The 21,558-nt window shown below is 33.1% G+C and overlaps 1 protein-coding gene across 3 annotated transcripts in view; it reads right to left on the bottom strand.

The window, feature by feature from the left end:
• The window catches only part of CDH13 (cadherin 13), a 1,300,132-nt gene that overhangs the window by 136,312 nt on the left and 1,142,262 nt on the right, over positions 1-21,558 (bottom strand). The gene's annotated exons all lie outside the window — the stretch shown is intronic.

Here is a 21,558-nt window from a genome sequence, read left to right as displayed (position 1 = left end):
AATGTGGGTAGTCTGTCTAACAGTTCACATCACAGTCTATCAATTCTTTTTCATCCTATGGAACTTGTCCAGGTCCTCTCATAAATATTCCAGTAGTAGTCCACTCAGTGTGACAGCAACCATCCTCTAGAACTATTAACATTACATGACTAAATATGCAACAAACAGGATGTGGGCTATATGTGCAGCCTTTATTCCTGGTTTTTGATATGTTCAAATCCTTTCATTTTCAAACTTAGGCAAGTTACTATTAGGCAAGTGACTATTCTGAGCTTTAGTTGCTTCATCTGTTTACTTTGGCAGTGATAAATGCTTTATCTAACTCACAGGTGTATTTTCAGGATCAAAACCTATAATGAATTTAAAACATTTAGTAAATTGTAAAATACTAGAAATCATCCAGCATTTATTAAATACCTACTATTTTCCAAGTGTGGAGCCAAAGCCCAACTTAAATAGATGTGTTGTGAAGAAGATACAATTTTTGTAGAGTATATCGTTACTCTCAAATTTAACAAAGTATCCCTGGGTGTTTATATTCCCTCTATTCCCCATTCCCATCAAAAAAAGAAGCTAGATGTATTAAAGGACATGACTAGTAAAACCATCTATCATAGATATTTTGATTTGTCTTTACATTTTGAAGGTATCATAATTTAATTTCTCAGTTCAGCATTAAACATAATATATTATTTTGCCTTTGTTTCACCATTGATATAACAGAACTGTCAAGTAGGAAAAGAAAAATATACAATAAAATAAACCCACAGAACTTTCTTCCAAGGCAGAGATAATATAAGCAAAATATATTTTTTGTTTTCAGGCTGTGTTCAGTACATTGTCTCATGCCTCCAGATACAATAAATGAATCTGAATGAAATATTTTGAGAGTCAGTCCCATATAAAAACAATAACAATAAAAACAAGGTATTCACAAGACTGAATTTGATCTTAGCAGAGCAATGAAGTGTCCTTCCTTTACCCTCCTTCTCCTCCATTCTTGTTCCTGTAACATTTACTTCTCATTTAACCACTGGATCTTCCACGCTTAGACAGTAGGAGACCCTGTGCAGAGACCATATCTCTGAGTGTATTGACTCAGATAGAATGTAAATAGCAGTCATTTCTGCTTTGGTTAGAAAACTTGAGGGTCTTCCATTCCTTGATTCCTTGATTTCTTGATTCATTCATTTACTTTTTTGGAATAGATGAAAAGAAGATTCCTCAATTGTTACTTAGCCTTAATCACTGTACATGGGCAGCCTCAGTCAAACTGAGACCTGATTTTAGCTTAAAAGAGCCAAGATTTCCTATTTCATCCAGGGCCACCTCTAGTCATTCTGATCTATATCTGGCTACTGGATCCAGATGTCTCTGGAGGAAAGAGTGAGACCTTGTACAGCCCTCCCTCACTTAAACCAATTCACTTGCATGTTATGGCATCACCTCTCCGATGTCATGGTGCTCTTTGAGAAAAAAGGACAGAAAACAACAATCTGAGAACTTCCACATGATTACAGATTATTTAAAAAAAGTGAAACATTTCTGACACATATAAAAATCTAACTTCAATATTTGGCATTTGTTGAAATGGAAACATTTTTTTTAAGAAGCAGGGCAACATAGCAAAATGTATACTAGACCTGGAATTAGGTGACACCTTAGCCTGAATCCCACTGCTTACATTCGGTAATTGTATGATCATGGGTGAGGACTGAACCTCTCTGTTCATGTGCCACAGTGTCTGTTGGCTTCTGGATCATCACATTTTGTTATCATCATCACAATGGGTATTCATTTTCATGTATAGATATGATTTAATTCTGGATTTTACTTTTTAAAGTATAATTGTTTAATTTTTTTCTTGTAGGTTACCTCTTTTAAAATATCCTGCTTTAGGGGAAAAAATGGAAACTAAGAGGATGCCCATCAAATGAATGGAGAATGCCTAATTAAATTTTGGCATGTGATTATGATGGATTATTATTGTTATGTGGGAAATGATGAGCAGGATGCTCTCAGAAAAATTAGGAAAGTCCTCCATGAACTCAAGCAAAATAAAATGTACTGTGTACAGAATAAGAGCAATGTTCTGGTATGATTTTTCTATTCTCTGCAGTACAATGATCTATGAATACTCTAAGAGACTTATAAGGAAAAATCCTTTCTATACCCAGAAAAAGAATTGATTGTATCTGAATACAGATTGAAGTATTTTCTGTCTTTTTTAAACTATTTTTTTCTTAAAGTTTTGTTGGGGGGAAGAAGAGAGTTTTGGGAGATCTCTGTTTTGTTTTACAACATGACTTTTATGGGAATATTTTGCATAAAATCACATGTGTTTTCTTAATAGAGGTGAAAGTGGGGATAAGAAAGAGAATCTGGAACTCAAAGTTTTAAAAACAAATGTAAAAAAATGTTTTTTAATGTAACTGTGGAAAAATAAAAAAAAATAAGAAATAAAGAAAACATCCTGCTTTGCTATGCACAGTTCAAATGAGAGTCCTTAATTAATATTTTGGGGGACTTAAAAAAGTTTTTTTTACTTATTTTTAATACTTTTCCCTTTTGGATTGTTTACTGTTCCAATTCTGTCAGTCTAAGTGCTGAATGACAGTTCTTGATTAAGACTATATACCTTAAGGAATTTCATGGGAGAAATGATTTGTAGGATCTCCTAAAAGAAATGACCAAGTAAGGAAAAAATATGATCCAGTAAAACAGAGACAATGAAGGAAACCAAATCAACAGATATTATATTCCATTGGTATCCATGTTATATCAAAATAATTTTCAGAAGGCATCTAACCAGCTAGCCCCATTGTGGCAATTTTATTTGATAACATAGATGAGAATTGGCACAAAGATGGGTTAGCATGGGTAGGTTGTGATTTATACTTTTGGACAGATTACTAATAGCAATCGGGTTAGAGATCCATTGGAATGTTAAAGAATGTTCTGTAGGCCTAATCAGTAAGTAATAAATTATTTGAATGAACAAGATATTTCTATGGCTCATATGGCTAGTTATCACACACTAAAAGGAGCATCATAATCTCTTGAAGTTTTCAATAGCATAGCAAAAGAGAATGTAGGTGATAAAGCATTTGTGAAAATAGTAAAATGATAAGGAAATGACAAGCAAGTAAACAAAAGGTAGGAGAAAAGCTTGACTTGAAATCCGTAGGAACTGTAATAGCTAGATATAAGATGAATCAATCTTGCAAAATATAAGAAGACAATAAATTGCCTTCAAAGAATATTTTTCTAGAAACATTACATCATGACTTCTCTGTTTGGTCTAAAATACTATTTAAAAATCAGAAAAATAGAATTTATTTGAATATTTTGATGAATGTTTAAGAGTAATACATTATCTTCTAAATGAAGTGTCTCAAATGTAAAGCAAATACTAAAAGTTTGTTTTCTTGAATTCAAATTGGTATTAATTTTACTCACTAAATTTTATCCATTTACAATTTTACTTTTTCTCTATTTATCTATCTACATATAACTATAGATAATTGAGTTTTTATGATATATCTATATATAGATATCTAGATAAATGTGGAAATAAGAAACTGATGAGAAAAGGAGAATTGAAAAAAAAAGTGATGAGAAAGAAAGATAGGAAAAGAGAAAATATGAATTTGGTGCTGACCTTTGATTTTATCAAGTAGTATGTAAATGTTATCTATCCATTCAGAAATTAATCAATCAATAAACACTTATTATGTATCTACTATGTGCTAACCACTGTGTTAATTGCTACACATACAAAAGTCAGTCCCTACATTTAAGGAATTTATAATCTTCTGGAGGAAACAATATGCAAACAAATATACACAAAGCTAACTAGAAGAGGGGAAAGAGGGGAAGAAAATAATTAAAGAAAGAAAGCCATGAAAAATAAAAGAGATTAGGGAAGCTATCCTATAGAAGTTAATGAGTAAGTCATATGAAACTCAAAAACATCAATTCATAGAGTTCTAAAAGGGATTTCAGAGGCCATAGCGTCCAACAACCTCATTTTCAGATGATGAAACTGAGATCTAAAGGGAATTGCCTTGCCCAAGATCACACTTAATTGGTGACAGAGATTGAACTTTATCCCTTATAGGATTTTCATTCCCAATTATAATTTCTCAGTGATTGAAGTAGATAGCCATTGGCCATTTCTATAGAATAGTGTCCAACATGCTCAATTCAGTTTTCTGGATTTTAAAGTACTATGTTGTGACAGAGAAAAAAACAGCTGACAGCTCCCTACTTCTCTATATGCATAGTGAATCAGCTAAATGACCCCCTCAAATTAGATGATTACTAATTTCTAAAGTTCAAAGTACTTTATAATCTTTAAAGAACAGCATAGGATGCTGATGATAGCCTGAAGCTGACATAGCTTTACTAATTTATAGCAAAGACAATGAGGTAACTAAGGAAGAACTGGGAGCCTAGCTCTAAGGCAATGAAATTTGGAGTTGAAAAAACATTTAGCCCTTCAGTGTATTAATAGAAATAAATAATTATTTCTCCTTAATGGCCACATTCCTAGTGAGCTCTTCAATGACATAGTATTGCCTTCCTCCCAGACTTAAGTACAATTCTCTACTATCAATAACCTGATAATATCCAATTCTCTTCATCTTCCTTCCTCCATCTTCAAATGAACTGAAGACATTTTCTGAATAAAACACACATGCACACACACACACACATATATTACAGTAGTTTAAAATAAACTATTCTTTGTTCTTGACATAAAAATTGAACTAGTGTCAAATCTATAACAAGAAAGCTGTTAATAAGTTCATTAATTCTTATTTGTAGCTTTTTTAGTGAAGGAAAATAATTTATTTTAACTCAGATTCTCACATATACTGAAAACTCTTTTCTAATGAAAAAGCTTTGAAGCACAAGCAGCACAAGAAAGTAAAATTCACAATGATCACTACAACACAATTTCATTACTAAAGGAGCAATAAGGCAGAGATATAAAGAAAGACATATTTTTTCAGTTATCTAGCTGAAAATACAGTAATAACTGTGATTGAGTCTGATAGTATATATATGCATTCATTTATTTGAGCTGAAAAATATCCTAAGCCCTACCTTCATGCAAGTAATGTTAGCTTTTTATTTTGTTTTGTCCCCCCCCACCACCTCAGAAAAACAGCTATTCAAACAATCCTTCAGACTTGATTGGTTTGGGGAAACTAAAAACTTACCTATTTAATTTACTTCCTGATTATATGAATACAAAAAAGTACCCAAAATCTCTAAGTATGCTATCTGATGCTAGTGGACCATGGTAAGTATACTCAGCTGAATCCTTTTGGAGAGTCCTCAAAGCATGTCCTTGTTGAAAAATTCTTCTCTTGCAATAGATAAGTAAATCTACTGTTGTTAACTCTTTAAGTGACTTGCAAGTGTCTCATGTTCCAGTATTGAACATAAAGGAGTAGGGAACTGGTGAATCAGGCTCATCCAAGAAAAACAAAAGTCCAGCCCAATGTAATTGAATTTCAAAATTTTGTTTTTCTTTCTCAGACATTAAGGAAAACAGACATTCTTTGAGTAAACAGGATTGAGAGATTGTCATAGTAAAACAAAAAATTATTAACATGTACATACTGTATTGATAGTCACTGGTCTTTGATTTAAAGTTGCTTCTTCTATTTATTACTTGTATGAGTTCTTGAAAGTCATTATCGTTTACCCTTAGCTTACCACTCTCTAAAATGTATATTTTTGCTTACATTACCTAGCTCTAAATCCTTTGATCTATGAGCACTGTGTTCAATCTATGAAGATGCCTACTGGTGTCAGTGATTTACTAAATCCATATTTTTATATTTTAGACATGTAACTTGGTCAATAAGTCGGGCCTAGAGCTAGGAAGTGAAAAAAGAGGAGACTGCATTACATTTTGAAAATAGTATTGCCTTTTCAAGGACTCCTTGCTACTTCATGCTGCTAAAACTAATATGTATATTTATATAGTTACATTTCTCTGTCTATATATGTATGTACATATACATGCATACATTTATAGCATCAATATTCTTTTAAAAATGCTATATAGTTATGAATTTTGAAACACCATGTTATCCAAGAATAAAAATTAATGATATCCTTAAGAGAAATGGATGAAAGGCTTATTGCTGAGTCTTATTGCCAATGTTGACTTGTGTTCAAAGAGTAGAGAAAAAGATTTTCCATGTCATTGTTAAGAAAAGGAGATAGTCTGATCAGAAAGACTATTTTTATAAAATAGTAAAAGAACCAGTGGGGGGTCTCTAACACATTCGATAGATTTTCCATGGAATATTTTATGACTGGATATGGATAATAATCATATAGCATAGAAAGATGTGAATTAAGTGGCTTTTTTTTCTGGTCAAGCAATCAGTTACAGCATTTGAAATCCTGAAGTAATTTTTGCTACAATCGATGTCCACTGACTCTTGTGAACAACTGTACTTTTTATGCTAGAACTAATGATGGTGTAAGGTTGACAGGGGAAGGCTTAGGCCATCTGAGACAGTGAAAGACTTGGAATTTTATCATAAACTTCAAGAACTGAACATTTGGAGCTCACAGTACTGATTTTACAGAATATTTGTAAAGCATGTTTGTAAGGAAGAGTTGTATGGATGACTCCAAATTTCTTTATGAAACAATGACCAAATCTTTTCAAGATCAATATTCTATTAGTATTATATGGATATGAGTCATGGAACCCTATAGTTTTCAAAGAATTTAAAAGTATTGCCTAGAGGGCAATGATGAGGTGCTTGTTGTATGTGAGTAAATTGCAATACATTGTAGATAAAAAAATTGTGGTCTTCAGAGTTGTAGAAGAGAAAAAAGAGGGTATCAGCAAATGTTATAATGCAGGTAGGCTGGGGAAATACTCAGTATTGACGAGGGATCACCTTGACATCTTGGTCCTACCTTCAAAATTAAACCCTATTCAGGCTTGTCAAACCCAAATACCATTTTTTCATTTAGTATTAACTCTGTAATTCACCCAAGTCCAAAATTCTAGTTGTATCCCAGATTAAATAAATAATATACCTTAAATAAGCAATACACCCCTTAATCTTAAGGTGCTCAAGCTGATCAAATTTTATGAAGTTCTAAAAGTGGAGGTTCTTAATTTGAATGTTAAGAATTTTTAAGATATTCTGACATCTGTATTTCAATATAATTGATTCCTTTTTGTAATCTATGCATTTTTTTACATTCACAAACATTATTCTGAGAAGGGTTCCACAGAGTTCAACAGATTATTCTAATGTTCAATTTTACACACACACACACCAGAAACACAAAAGGAAGGGAAAGGAATAAACATTATTTGATACCTGCTACATGCCACGCACATAGACACTTTTAAAAATATTATCTTATTTCATCCTCACAACCACTCCAGGAGGAAGATGCTATTGTTATCAATGTATAACCACAAAACCATATTCCTGTATAACCATATAACTCTATACTTTTATAACTGAAGGAAACTGAGGCAAACAGAAGCTATATGATTGGTTGAGGTCTATTTATACATCTAGGGAGTGTTTGAGGCTGGATTTATGCTTAGATTTTCCTGGTTTTAGGTCCAGCTCCCTATCCATTGTATCATTAGCTGCCAAAAAAGATTAAAAGCTCTTGGTTTTAGAACTAAGATCACTAGTATCACAGGGCAATGCATTATTTAGTCAGCTTAAATAGTCTCTCAATCTAGCCTCACAAACAGATTGATTTTGTTTTTCTATACCAATAAATTTATTTTCATTAAATTGAGTATATTTGGGGCAATTTGAATGTCAAATTCTTTTTTTTTTGCTGTTGTTGTTTTTCTGTCCCCAGTGGCAAATTGAAAGAATTCAGCTTGTTCACTTTATTTTTAATAGAATTTTATTTTTCCAAATACATATAAAGATAGTCTTCAACATTCATTTTTGTTAAAATTTTGTGTTCTAATTTTTTCTTCCCCCCTCCCTTACTTCATCCTTCTCTGAAACAGCAAGCAATCTGATATAGATTAGATCTGTGCAATTCTTTTAAACATATTTATATATTTGTCATGTTGTACAAGAAAAATCAGGTCAAAGGGGGGCAAATAACAAGGGAAATAAAAGAAAAAAACAAGCAACCAATTATATATTTTTAAATTGAATTGAATGAACACAAGCAGTTTGGGGTGTTGTGTTTGTTTGGAAGTTCTTTTATAACAGCTTTGAAGAGAACTAACCAAAGAGAGCTGTTATTAGTAATGTTTGCTTAAGGAAATCTGGGCCTAGTTTCTCAAACTGCTTTAATAATTGCCCTCTCTGAAAAAGAAATAAAGATCTGGAATCTAGATCATATCCATGAGCCTAATGATCAGAAGTTATTTTGAAATTTTATGCAGCTACATATGAACCCTATTACCATTCTCCTATTTTATAAAACAAGATCTAAACAGTGGCAATTTATTTTATTTTATTTTTTTGCTGAGGCAATTGGGGTAAAGTGACTTGCCCAGAGTCACACAGTAGGAAGTATTAAGTATATGAGGCCATATTTGCATTCAGGTCCTCCTGACTTCAGGGCTGGTGCTCTCTCCACTGCACCATCTAGCTGCCCCAATTCAAATTTAACAGTTGAAAATTTCAAATCATTATACATATATGTGTATATGTGTGTGTACCTGTGTGTATAAGACAATTTTAAAATTTTCAACTGTTAAATTTAAATCATCTGTTTGTGTGTATAAAACAATTTTTAAAGATTGTCAAAAGCAGTCAGTGCTGCTGAGATGACATAATGATGCCCTTGTGTGTAGCATATACACATTCTAGAAGCATACTTGTATAAAGCATAGAAAATTTGGGCTTAAATTACAGTTCTGTCACTTATTTGCTGAATGAACTTTGGCAAGTCATTCTTCTCTCTTTAGGTTTCAGTTTCCTCACCTATAAAATGAAGGGATTTGGCCAAATGTTCTCTAAGGTTTTAACCAGTTATAACATTCTATCACTTTAATAAATTAAACATTCTCCCAAATGTTTTCATCTAGTTTGCAACTTATACATGGTATGTGCTTGATATAAGTTTGTGAAAATGAATCAAGATATTAATAAATATAAATATGGACAGCAGTTGATTGCATTGGTACAGATACTAGACTAGAATAAACTGAACACATTATATTCAATATGGTATAATCTTAATACTACTTAGAAGTACCAGATATAGATTTTTACAGCATATCAGAAATGAGGTTGTGAAGTTAAACAGATCATATAATTGTGTTACACTTTGCTTTTACTATTTCCTTCTATTTAATTTAAAATAGCAGTGTGTCATGTTATTAAGGGAAATGATAGATATTTTAACAATTTCAGGAGAAGCAGTAAATTATCTTAAAATAGTATATTGTTTCATGAATCTGTTCAATAACTCATCATATTCCCCTTTTTCAAGGAATCATATGGTATAATTTTAGGAAAAACTGGACTGGAAATCAGGAGCAAGGCTATAAGTAAGGCCTGGCTACTGAGACTTTGCCCAAGAATGCTCAAATTTAGAGAAACCTAATAGCACTTAGTATGATGGGATTATACATCTATATCACTTCAGTGACCATCAGTCTTACCCTCTCATTTTACAGAGGGAGATATAGATAGATAGATAGATACAGATATATACATACACACATACATCTATATATACACATGTGCACACATATACACACTTATATACTGTTTCAAACAATATGCTATATTATAAATACATACAAAAGTTAAAATGTCCTTGCTCTCAAGCTGTTTACATTCTAATAAGTTAGAGAAAATATGAAAAGGAGTGGTGGCCAGTGAGGAATATTTTAATTTAGAAAGTTACAGAGATGATGAAAGGAGCCCTAGTGAGAGACTGTACCCTTTATAGCAGCAGTGGCAGTACTGATTTGATTATAGTTCCCAAACTGGAAAGCAGGAATAGAAGAGTACTGTGGATAGGAGAGCCAAAGAGAAGATGGTGATGGAGTACAGTGAAGGATAGCTGGAGTGGGATATCTATATTCCAAAGACTAAGGGTCAAATTCTGATTAACATTTACTGACTGTGTGGTTCTAGCAGATTAGTCACTTAACATTCAGTACCTTAATTTTCTCATTTGTAAAATGGAGATAATAATGACTACAATATCTAATTTACAATGCAATTATAAGACCTAGATTAAAAAAAAAACAACACAGTATTTAAAATGATGTGTAAATTGACAATACTATCTAAATGCTACCTGTTATTGAGATTATTCTCATTGTTTCGTATGTGAATTGCCCTTGTATGGTAAGCAGTATATATATATATATATATATATATATATATATATATATATATATATATACATACACACACACACAAGGATGATTTCCCATTGGTCAGCTGTATTAACTACATAACTCTCAATAAGTACATAACACATAACTCTTCAACTCCACTTTGCTTTGCTTCCTCAAAAATATGTTCACAAAGAAATAATTTCAATGTCAAGTCAACATGTTCCATCTGGAATACAGTGAGATGTCCAGATATAAAAGGAGACTGGCTGTGGCCCCTTCTCCAAAATTGAGGTTCTCAAAAAGAACGTACCAGTGGAGAAGGTGACTACAGGAGGGGAGGTTTTTGAAAGTGGCAGTGCCCAGAATGAAACATGGGTACTCCTGTGCAATTTTGTTTTATTGATTTATTTTAAAAGGCAATATCTCAGCTACTCCTTTTTTCTTAATTGTAGATTTATTTCTGTTTTGTTGACATCACACCAGAAGCATAAAATCCTGTAGTTCTTAGGAAAAAGAAAAAAGCCTGGATATTTTGTGGTTTCAGGGTAGTTGTTCTTGGTTTGGAATGTTTTATTTTAATAAAAGCAGGCAGAAGAAGCCTTGGTAACATATTGTGCCCTGGGGTAGTTTAGAAGTAAAAAAAAAAAATCACCAGTTCTAGTAAAAATTGCTTTTTCTACCACAGAGTGGCTGCTGACCTTCTAAGTATAACCAAAGGGATAGGAGAGGAATCACATTTGCATAAAGATTCGCACAGGGACTGCGTGGATCACTCATCATGAATAATTATGAAAAAAGTGATCGACACAATCAATCATGTGGATGTGTGGGCTGCCAAAACTGGGATGCCTGCCATAGAATAGAAGGAAAAAATCCAAATGACTGACTAAATGTATGGTGCTCCTATTCAGATATTTGGCATATCATAGACAGATTGCCAACAGTCTGAGAATTTTCAAGTACGATGTCCTGATATATTGTTATAAATTCCAGTGTAGCATCCTCCTGTACAGAGGCAACAGATGTGGTAGAAAGATGATTAGATTCAGAATCAGGAACCTTAAGTTCAAATCCTCAGACTCTTACTTGCTGTATAACCATGGAGAAATCATTTCAACTTTCTAAGACCCATTTTGCTCGGCTATAAAATAGAGATAATGGTCAATGTATATCTGAAAAGCTACACATTTTTATTCTTCATAGCCTCAATGGGTTGTTATTGAATTAAGATTTTTGTGAAACTTTAAAATAATGTGGGAGGGAGAGACTGTTGTCCTTTATTCTTAAAGAAGACCAAAATGGTATCATTATATGGAGTTAAGGTACAATTATAAGGGATCCCACACACATAACCTCAGATGCTCTATAACAATTTATACAGAAATACTCCACACAAACATATGGGGTAGAGGAAGAGAAAAGAAAAGGGATGTGCATTTATAGAACATTTACTCTTGCCAGGTACACTGCTAATTACTTTTAAAAACATTATCTAATTTGATTCTCACAACAACTTTGCAAGGTAGCTATTATTATTAATCCTCAACACCACCACTGTTATTGCAGTGAAGGAAACTGAAACAAGAGATTAAATGGCTTTTCCTGAGCCACAAAGCTAAAGTGTCTGCTTCCAAATCTGAATTCAAAGTCTTCTTAATTCCATTATTTACTTTGCTACCTAGATTCCTAGAAATGTGAATTATTAGTATAATACAATTTAAAGGTAAAGGGGACATTTAAGATCTTTTAGTTTTCCCCCTCTAATATTTTAGATTAATGACCATCCTACAAGGTTTAGTATTGACTTGCCCAGGATCATATAGTCAAAATATATGAGAAGTAGTACCACAGTCTCTCTCTGTGTCTGTGTCTCTATCTGTCTCTGTCTGTTTATCTGTCTGACTCTTTCTGTCTCTCTGTCTGACTCAGTCTGTTTCTGTCTCTATGTCTCTGTTTTTGTCTCTGTCTGTCTTTGTCTGTCTCTGTCTCTCTCTCTTTCTTTCTCCCTCTTTCTCTTTTTCCCTCTTTCTATTGTTCAGTGATTTCAGTCACTTTTCTTCTCCCAAAATAAATAAGGAGGTGTAGCTAGGTGGCACAGTGGATAGAGCACCTGTCATTTGACTTCAAGTCTAGGGTTTTCAGCTTGCCACCAATACTACATTTAAATATGTTAAAATACAGGAAAACCTTCAATTAATAAATGTCCAAAGAATGGGAATAAGCAGTCTTTAGAAGAGGAAATCACAGATATCTAAAGTCATTTTAAAATCTTCTAAATCAGTACTAATTAGAGAAATGAGAATTAAAACAACTCTGAGGTAATCGACCGGAATGACTAATATGACAAAAAAGAGAAATGACAAATTCTAGAGGAGTTGTAAAAAATAAGGACACTAATATACTATTGTAAAGCTGTGAACTGGTACAACCATTTTAAAGAACTTGGAACTTTGTTACAATACTGGGTATACTCCTTGAATCCAATAACACCACTAATAGGTATGTATCCCAAAACATCAATCATCAAAGCATCAAATTAAAAGGCAAAAGGACCTATCTGATGAAAATGTCATAGTAGCACTTTTTTGTGGTGTCAAAGAATAGGAAATTAAGGGAATTCCTCAAGTTAGGATTGGTTGAACAACATGTGGTACATAATTGTAATGGAATATTATTCTATTATAAGAAATAACAAATATGTCTGGGAAGACATTAACTAATATAGAGCAAAGTGAATAAAATCAGCAGAATATTGTATATAGTAATAACAATATTGTGATGATGATCAACTGTGAAAAAACTTAACTAGAATGATTAATATAATGATCCAAGATAGTTCCAAAAGACTCAGGATGAAAAATGCTATCCATCACTAAAGAAAGAACCGATGAATACCAAGTATAAATTCAAACATATTGTTTTTCAAGATTTTTTTTCTTTTGTTGCAATATGGCTTACATACATATATTTTACTATCTTCACATGTATGAGTATCATATAGCAGGCATTCTCAGTGAATGGGGAGGGGGCTAAAAAGAGAGAGAATTAAAAAAAAAGTTTTTTTAAAGAATAAATATTATTGTTTCTTCTATGTATTCACAAAACATGCCTTGAATAATGTTTTGCAATTTTTTCCATGAATCAAAGTTAAGCTTATTAACTTATTGTTTGGTTTTAGAAATGGAAGAATAGAGTTCAAATTTCACTGATCTGTACTAGCTAGGAGAACTTTCTAAATCATTTAATTTTCCTGGACCATAATTTCTATATCTGAAAAATAGAATTAAACTACCTAGCTTCTGAGGTCCCTTTAAAATAGTATTCTATATCACTATCCTCTTATGATGTTTTTTTTTTTTGTCGTTGTTGTTAGTTTTTTTTGGGGGGGGGAGGGAGAGGATTGTCCTAATCAAGTGTATCAGTTTTCTTTTTCCAGTTCTACAGCTTTTCCCCTATTATCTTGATCATCTGAAAGGTCTTCTATTGTGGGACAAAATTTCTATTAGTGAGATTTTTTCAGCTTCCTGAGATGTAGTTTACATGGGCCTGCTGATTTGAAATCATTACGGACGCTTAGGTGCTCTTTGACCATTTTCTCACATATGTTGATTTCAAGCTTTCTATTAATCATTCTTGTTCTGCCCTTCTAAATTCCAAAATGATTTTCATTTGAAGAAGAAAAATAGAGCAAATAATGGTCTGCCTTTTTGCTGTCATACATCATCACCCCCCCATTTACCCCAATTGATAGTATTGCCTTTTTTATTTTATTCTTTCCTCCAAAACAGCTGAACAATCCCTTTTGCTTCTTAGCTCAGTCTGGCCTTTGACTCACCTAACACAATTCTAACAGAATTCTCACTCCTCTATATTCAATTTTTCTCTCTATCTTCTAACTATGCCTTTTAAAATATGGTTTTAAGAGTCATCTTTTTCTCATTGGACCATTACATCCTTTCCTCATCATTAAAATAATTTTTGTTCTTTGTGATTTCAGAATTTCATTCTTGAGAGACTGTCAGCCTTCTGGGGATGACTTCCCATGGATAATTTTAAACCATAATATATTACCCATACTTTTTCTGAACCTTCTGAAATCTATTCTCAAAAATATTTAGGGCATGAGTTAAATTTTACTCAGATTTTATTTCTTCCATCACAAATGTTTAGGATGGCATAGTTTCTAGTCCCTACTCTATGAAGGGGACATCTTTTCCTTATTCATAAAACAATTACAAAAGAATAGCTTGCCTTCATGTTTTTTATAACTTTTAATGAATTAAATCATCATTGAAGTAAGTTGCTTATTTTCTTTCATTGCTCTGACTTTAAGACATCTGACTATTTGAAGTTCTTTTTTTATTAAAATATAATAGTTCTTTTCCTAGTTCATTATCCATTCTGTGAATTCATCCAATTTAGCCTTCTGTCCCAGTGGTCTGTACTATACTCAAACAAAAATACAATTTTTTTCTTAGTTGATAATTAAACAACTATTTTATATCACATTCTCTTCCCTCCCTTGGATTTATAATTTGTTTTCCTCAGATGTGTGCATCTTTTCAAAATATAATACTTTCTCATACATTCTATCCAGTTGTGTGTCCAGATGGACACATCTGACATACATGCATATAGAGAGATAGACAGACAGACAGATAGATAAATGTGCCTGTGTTATACAGGATAAAATATGCACATAGAACAAGAATGGTTAATCGCTGAAAACCAACATAGGGAAGAAAATGTATGGACAGGCTTATTGTTTACATATATTTATGTGTGTGTATATATGTATATTTATATATATATAAAGAATCACAATGCAATAAATACGTATATACATATATATAATACATATGTGTTTCTCTATGGATAAATATGTGTATATGTATATGGGTGTGCTTGTTAGTCACCTTGATTCAGGAATTTTAATTTACCATGTTTGTTATACATAATTTGCATATTGTATATGACTCTCTAAAGTCATCGATTGCATTGTCACTTCTTAATATGAATATTGTCTCCTGTGAACTATTATTTTCCTTTAGTATCCAGACAGACATCCAAATATGTATTTGTGCATGGATGTGTATAATACACATACTCATACACATTTCTCTGTGTGTGTGTGTGTATGTGTGTATATTTTTTCTCTCCTCTTTTCAATGTCAATAGGCAGGTAGGTTATGCATTCGCCAGAACACAATTGGTGTTTTTTGTTTGTTCTATCATTGTTGCTGGTGGTTACACATAATTAAGGCTTAATTTTTTTCAACTTCTTCTGTAAGCCAAATATAAAATCCCTCAAATTAAAGTTAAATTCTTTATTCTAGCATTTCCACAGATCCCTTGTGGTTTATTTTCTCCCTGTGAAAGTCCAAGAAATACAAGATTCCCATCAAGGGTTAAATAAAGTTTTAAGAAGCTTCCAAATTCACCAATCCAAGTTTTTCATTTTAGAGATATGATAACAGGTTCAGAAAAATCAGTGTTTTCCCAAATATTAAATTATGATAAGTAGAGGGGCTGAAAGCCATGGTCAGGAAGAGTTTTAAGACAATAAGGAATAGTCTTATTATTGCACCCATTTTACATATGAATGAAGTAATGTGTGAAGACGCTAAATAACTAAGTTCATCTGGCTAGAAAGTTCTGGTAACAGAACAAAGACAAGAATTTCTGCAATGAATTCAATGTCTTTCTCATTATACCATACACACTACTATGCATCTTAAAGTAAACAAGTATTTTAATAGATGCAATCATACTTTGAACAGCCAGAGAAATGGTGGTCGTAGTGAGGAGGTTAATTCTGTTTTAAAAGAATTAAAAAGAAAAGCAAAATGTGATAATGCCTTAACCCAAGCCATTGGTATTTTGAGTGATTCTATGGTCAAAGACCTTAAAGAATGAGACTTTCCAATAACTGTTGTCACTGAGAGGCAAGCATGAAAATTAGGCTAATTAAACCCAGCCCTTTGATTTTTGTAGGCAGCAATTAAAAAAAAATCAGGGTTTGATTGCACTTGATGAAATACAGTGATGATTTAGTACAAGCAGAAAGTGATGGCAAATTTTTCAACTTAATTCAACACTCATAAGAAGTGTCTAGATTAGCAAATCTTCTAACAGCATCCTCTTTACATGAAGAATAACATGACCATCAAGCACAGAATTTTAAAATGTGCCTATTCTTTCTTGAGTGTGAGAAGAATAACTGTGGCTCCTTTATGTCAGTTGCAGTTGCCTGTTGTCTGAGATAAGGCTTGATCACAAAAATCAGAGCCTGGGCAAGGAGACCGATGATTTCTTCCTGGCTTATATGCCCTGGACTGGTTGAAAATCAGGACCACACTTTGACTAGCTTTCATTTCTTTCTCCTCATTCAGGTAGTGAAGATCTAAGATGAAAATATGAAGACTTTCTGATCTGACCACATCTTCCCATTCAGTGCTTAGTTTTTGACAGTTGTCCTTTTAGAAATTCTTCTTCCTGGTACTTGGCTTTTCTCTCCTCTCCTACAGCAGGGAGCATCTCTGCCTTAATATACACAATACTTTGTAATGTTATGCTATTAATACTTTTTTCTTGCCTGATAATTATTTTAGCTCTGACTTTTTCATTTCATATTTCATATTTCTTCTTTTTCATTTCATATTATTTCTTTTATTTTTTCACCATTCTTTTCATCTTAAATGAGGGACTAGAAGTATCAGCATGAGAACAGCAAACAGAGTAGGAAGCATCAGCACAAAGGAGTAACTGGGGAATGTTATAGAGCCTAAAAAAAAAAAAAAAAAAAAAAAAAAAAGAAACCAATGGCCTATCCTCTCATAAGCTCTAAATAGCTCTAAAGTTGATAGGCAACCAGCACTTCCCTCAGCCTGGAAAGCAGAAGGACCCTGGGACTCAAGCATAGACATCTAAGGAAAATTAAATTGCTTCAGGTGCACATCTTGTGCTACTGAAGTGAGGGGTACTAAAAATGTCTTTGAAAAATAGCCTTCCCAGGAAAAATGTAATCATCATATTTATTGTCATTATGATTTTATATAAATATCAATATAGTTATAATTTATGTAATAATTACTACATGCCAGACACTGTATTAAACACTTTGCAATTACTTTCTTTTTTAATCCTTCCAAAAACCCTGAGAGGCAGGTGCTATTGCTATTTCTATTTTTACAGATGAAGAAACTAGTTAAGTGACTTATCCAGGGTCACCCAGTTTGCAGTCATATTTGAATTTAAATCTTCCTGACTCAAAGCCACATACTCTATTCACTGCTCCACCTATGTATCAGCAATTTTTTAACATCCGAGATAACTCAGTCTTTGTATGGGAACACAATCACATAAAAATCTGAACCACTTTATAATATCTATCAGTTCTCCTACTAGAATAAGAAAAATATGAAGGGGCAATCTCAATGGGGTGTGGTTGGGTAGAACAAGGGCAAGATCTCCACAAATTTCCCTTTTGGAAAAAAAAATCTTCTATCTAAACTTTGTGAAGGAAGATATAAGAAAGGAGCATTCACTAAATAAATCCCAGATTAAATTAATCAACAGATAAGTGTTTGTTATTTCTTAATAAGTATTAAGAAAGCATAATGTCTGAAGTAAGAAAGACCTGAGATCAGATTCAGCCACTTAACTGTGTGACCTTGGCAATCATTTATTTCTGTTTTCTTATCTGAAAACTGAACTGGTGAAAGAAATAGGAAATCATTGTAGAATCTTTGCTAAGAAAATCCCAAATGGGGTCACAAAAAGTTGGATACAACTGAAATGACTGGACAAAATTTATTAAGTACGAGTGATATTACAATGTATGTATATACAGAGTATGATGTGTGAATATAATGGAATATCATTGTGCTGTTAAAAAAAAAACAAGCATGATGAATGCGGGTAAATATGGCAAGGCTTACATAAATTGATGCAGGACAAGAAAAAAAAATGCAAACAATGATTCCAGCAATTGGAAAGAACTACCACAAAATAGTCAAACTGAATGATGTGAAATTGCAAAGAACAAGAAATCCAAAGAAGGGATTTAAGGAGAGAAAGCTTCCTCTTACTTATTTCAACACTTTAGGATGCATCTGTATGGAACAGTGCATATAGCATAAGGTTTCTTTGAAGTATGAACTAATTCTAATGATTTTTCTCTTCCTCTTTAGAAAAAAAAAATCTTTGTTATGGGGTATTACTCCAGTATAGAGTAGAGGAAGATTAGAAGGAGAAAACTAGGTGATGTAAAAAACAAAAAATCAATATATATTATACACACACACACAGACACACATGCAGTCCCACCATACACTACTTTACTCAGACTTTACTAGGAATTTCAGCTTCAGTTCTGAGTGCCATAGTTGAAAAGAAAATTTAAGTTAAGGAAACTTTCAATCTGCCGAATGTCCAGAGAAAGGCAAATATGAGATGACTCAAAGGTAAAAGTCAGGTTTTGAAGTGTTTAAAATGCCAGAGGCCTTTTTATTTTATCCTGGAGGCAGTGAAGTTTATTGAGTTGGGATTTGACAAGGTCAGATCTACACTTCAGGAAAATCATTGGCAGCTGAGTAGTCCCTTCTCTCAAGGAGAATGTATTGAAATGGGGAAACATTTGAAATACAGAGATCAACCAAAAACCTATGCCAATATTTTAGTTGAAAAATTATAAAAGCCTGAACTAGACTGAGTATAGAGAAGAGGATGAGCAGGAGAGATATGATAATAGAAATGAGATTTGGCAACAAAGGGTAGAGGGTTAAACCTCAGGATTTGGTAACAGTGCAGATGGTAGACCTGGTAGTCTTCTATCTGACCAGAAGATATAAACTTGGTGACTTTTATCACATCTAAGTCACATGAACCTCTAACAGCCAGTACTGGTTCTAGAAGGGTGTCAGTTAATCAGCATTTAATAATCACCTACTTTGTGTTAAATGGTAGAGACACAAAAATAGAAAAAAACAGCTCCTTCTGTCAAAGACAGTAAATGGAGCAGACAGCACCAAACCAAAATAAACATAGGATAAATCTGTGATAGTTTTAGAGAAAAAAAAACAATCAAAATTGAGAAAGCAAAGGAAAGGATTGTGGCAGAAAGTGGAATTTTAATGGAGACTTGAAGAAAGCAAAGAATGTACAAATGAGAAGGGGAAGAGTTCCAGATATGGGACGTGGCCATTGAAAACATTGAACTGGAATATGGAGTACTGTGTAGGAAGAACAATGAGGAGGCCAGTGTCACTACATCACAGAATATACAGAACAGAATAAAGTATAAGAAGACTGGAAAGGTATTAAGGGCAGGTTCTAGCAGGTCTTAAAAGCAAAAAGGATTTTATATTTGATCTTGAAGATTAAAAAGGAGTCAATGGAGTGTATTGAATAGGCAATGTGGAAGAGACATCAGAATTGTTGTAAGAAGATAAATATGAAATATAGCTAATGTGAAAAGATGTTTTGCATGACCATATATATATATATATATATATATATATATATCATTTTATTTTTTGCTCTCTCAATGGTTGGATATAGGGAGAGAACTTGTAAATGTTTTTGTTTGTTTGTTTTTGTTTTTGTTTTAATAAACAAGAAGATAAAACCAAGCAGTGAGTAGAGCAAGGATTGGAATAGGAAAAGACTTGAGAGATATCAAACAGGAGGCTATTATAATAGACCAGATGTTAGAAGATCAAGATGGTGGCAAGTATCTGAGGAAAGAAGAGAAAATATAAGAGGGGTATTATGGAGTAACTAGCTGACATATTACTTGGAGAACAACACCTGGAGTTAGGAAAACCTGAGTCTAAATTTAGCTTCAAACATGTATGAGCTGTGTGAGCTTGGTCAACTATTTTTGCTTGACTTAGTTTTTTTATTTGCAAAATGAAGGGTTATTGTGAGGATCAAATGAGTTGATGTTCATAAAATATCTAATACGGTGACTGGAATATAGGAACTACCATATAAATGGTAATTTTTAATTGCTGTTTTTGTTGTTGTTACCAAGACTGAGCAACTAGTTGGATGTAGGGAATCAAGAAATCAAGGAGGCAAGGATGACAATTAGATTGGGAGCCTGGATTACTGGAAGGATGATGATGTCAACAGTAATAGGCGAATTAGGAAGAGGGGAAGTTTGTGGGGCTGAGGAGAAGGGGAGGGTGATGAATTCAGTTTTGGACAAGTGTAAGATAGCTAATAGATATTCATTTTAAAATATCTAATTGGTACTTTGTTATATAAGGTAGAATTCAGCAGAGACATAAAGACTTGACAAATAGATCTGAGAGTCATCCACAAAGAGACTGGATCATTAAAAGAATCAGAAGTGATGAAATTACCAAGAGAAATGCTATAGAGGAAGAAAAGAAGAGGACTTAAGACAGAGCCTTAGAGGACAACCATAGTTAGTGAAAATAATCTGAATGACAAAGAAAACAAGACAGAGAAGGAGCTGTCAGGCTACAGAACCAGGAGAGAGTAGTGTTGCAGAAACCTGAGAGTGTCAAAGAGAAGAAATGGACAAGATTAAAGTACTATTGTGAGAAGAGGAATTAGCTTTCTTCTATTTGTCTTCAGAAGGAAGAACCAGAAGAAATAAATGATAATTGTAAAATGTCAGGAGAAATGTCTTAATGTATTCAAAAGTGCAACCTGGAGACAACCTATGCAGTCATGGAAGTGGAAATTGGGATTTCACCCTGACCGATTTCTATGTTCTTGACCAGGCTTTCTACATTGATTGTTTAATTGTAATAAATGGTGAATTGCAACAACAGTACATAATCATCAATGCACAGGGACCAAGGATAGCAAACAACTCGCCTTCAAAAAGTTCCCTTAGTATTTCTTTATCAGCTTCTATACCACAATATTATTACAAAAATAAGAAGGAAAGAAAAAGAAATATGCTATCAATTGTGTTGCTTCTCAGTCTGTACTTGTTTGGTAAGGGAAAAAAGGCATTAAGCTACATAAGGTGCATCGAAATCTTCCTCAGGAGCTTCAATATAACCTGGATATGGTATTGGCTTCCCTAAATTTCTGCCAAAAAATATAAGCTCAAGAAGGCTGTTCCTGTGAAGCTGGAAAGGTAGCAAGTCCAAGGCCCATTGATGTGGTGTGTGCTTGTTTTCTGAAGACAAAACAAAAGGCTAAAAGACTCATTTATTTTCTGGCACAGGGGATGCTAA

This window comes from Sarcophilus harrisii, chromosome 2 (assembly GCF_902635505.1).
Source record: "Sarcophilus harrisii chromosome 2, mSarHar1.11, whole genome shotgun sequence".
NCBI classification, from domain to species: domain Eukaryota; kingdom Metazoa; phylum Chordata; class Mammalia; order Dasyuromorphia; family Dasyuridae; genus Sarcophilus; species Sarcophilus harrisii.
Note: the sequence above shows the minus strand (reverse complement) of the source record. Positions and strands in the feature narration are given on the sequence as shown.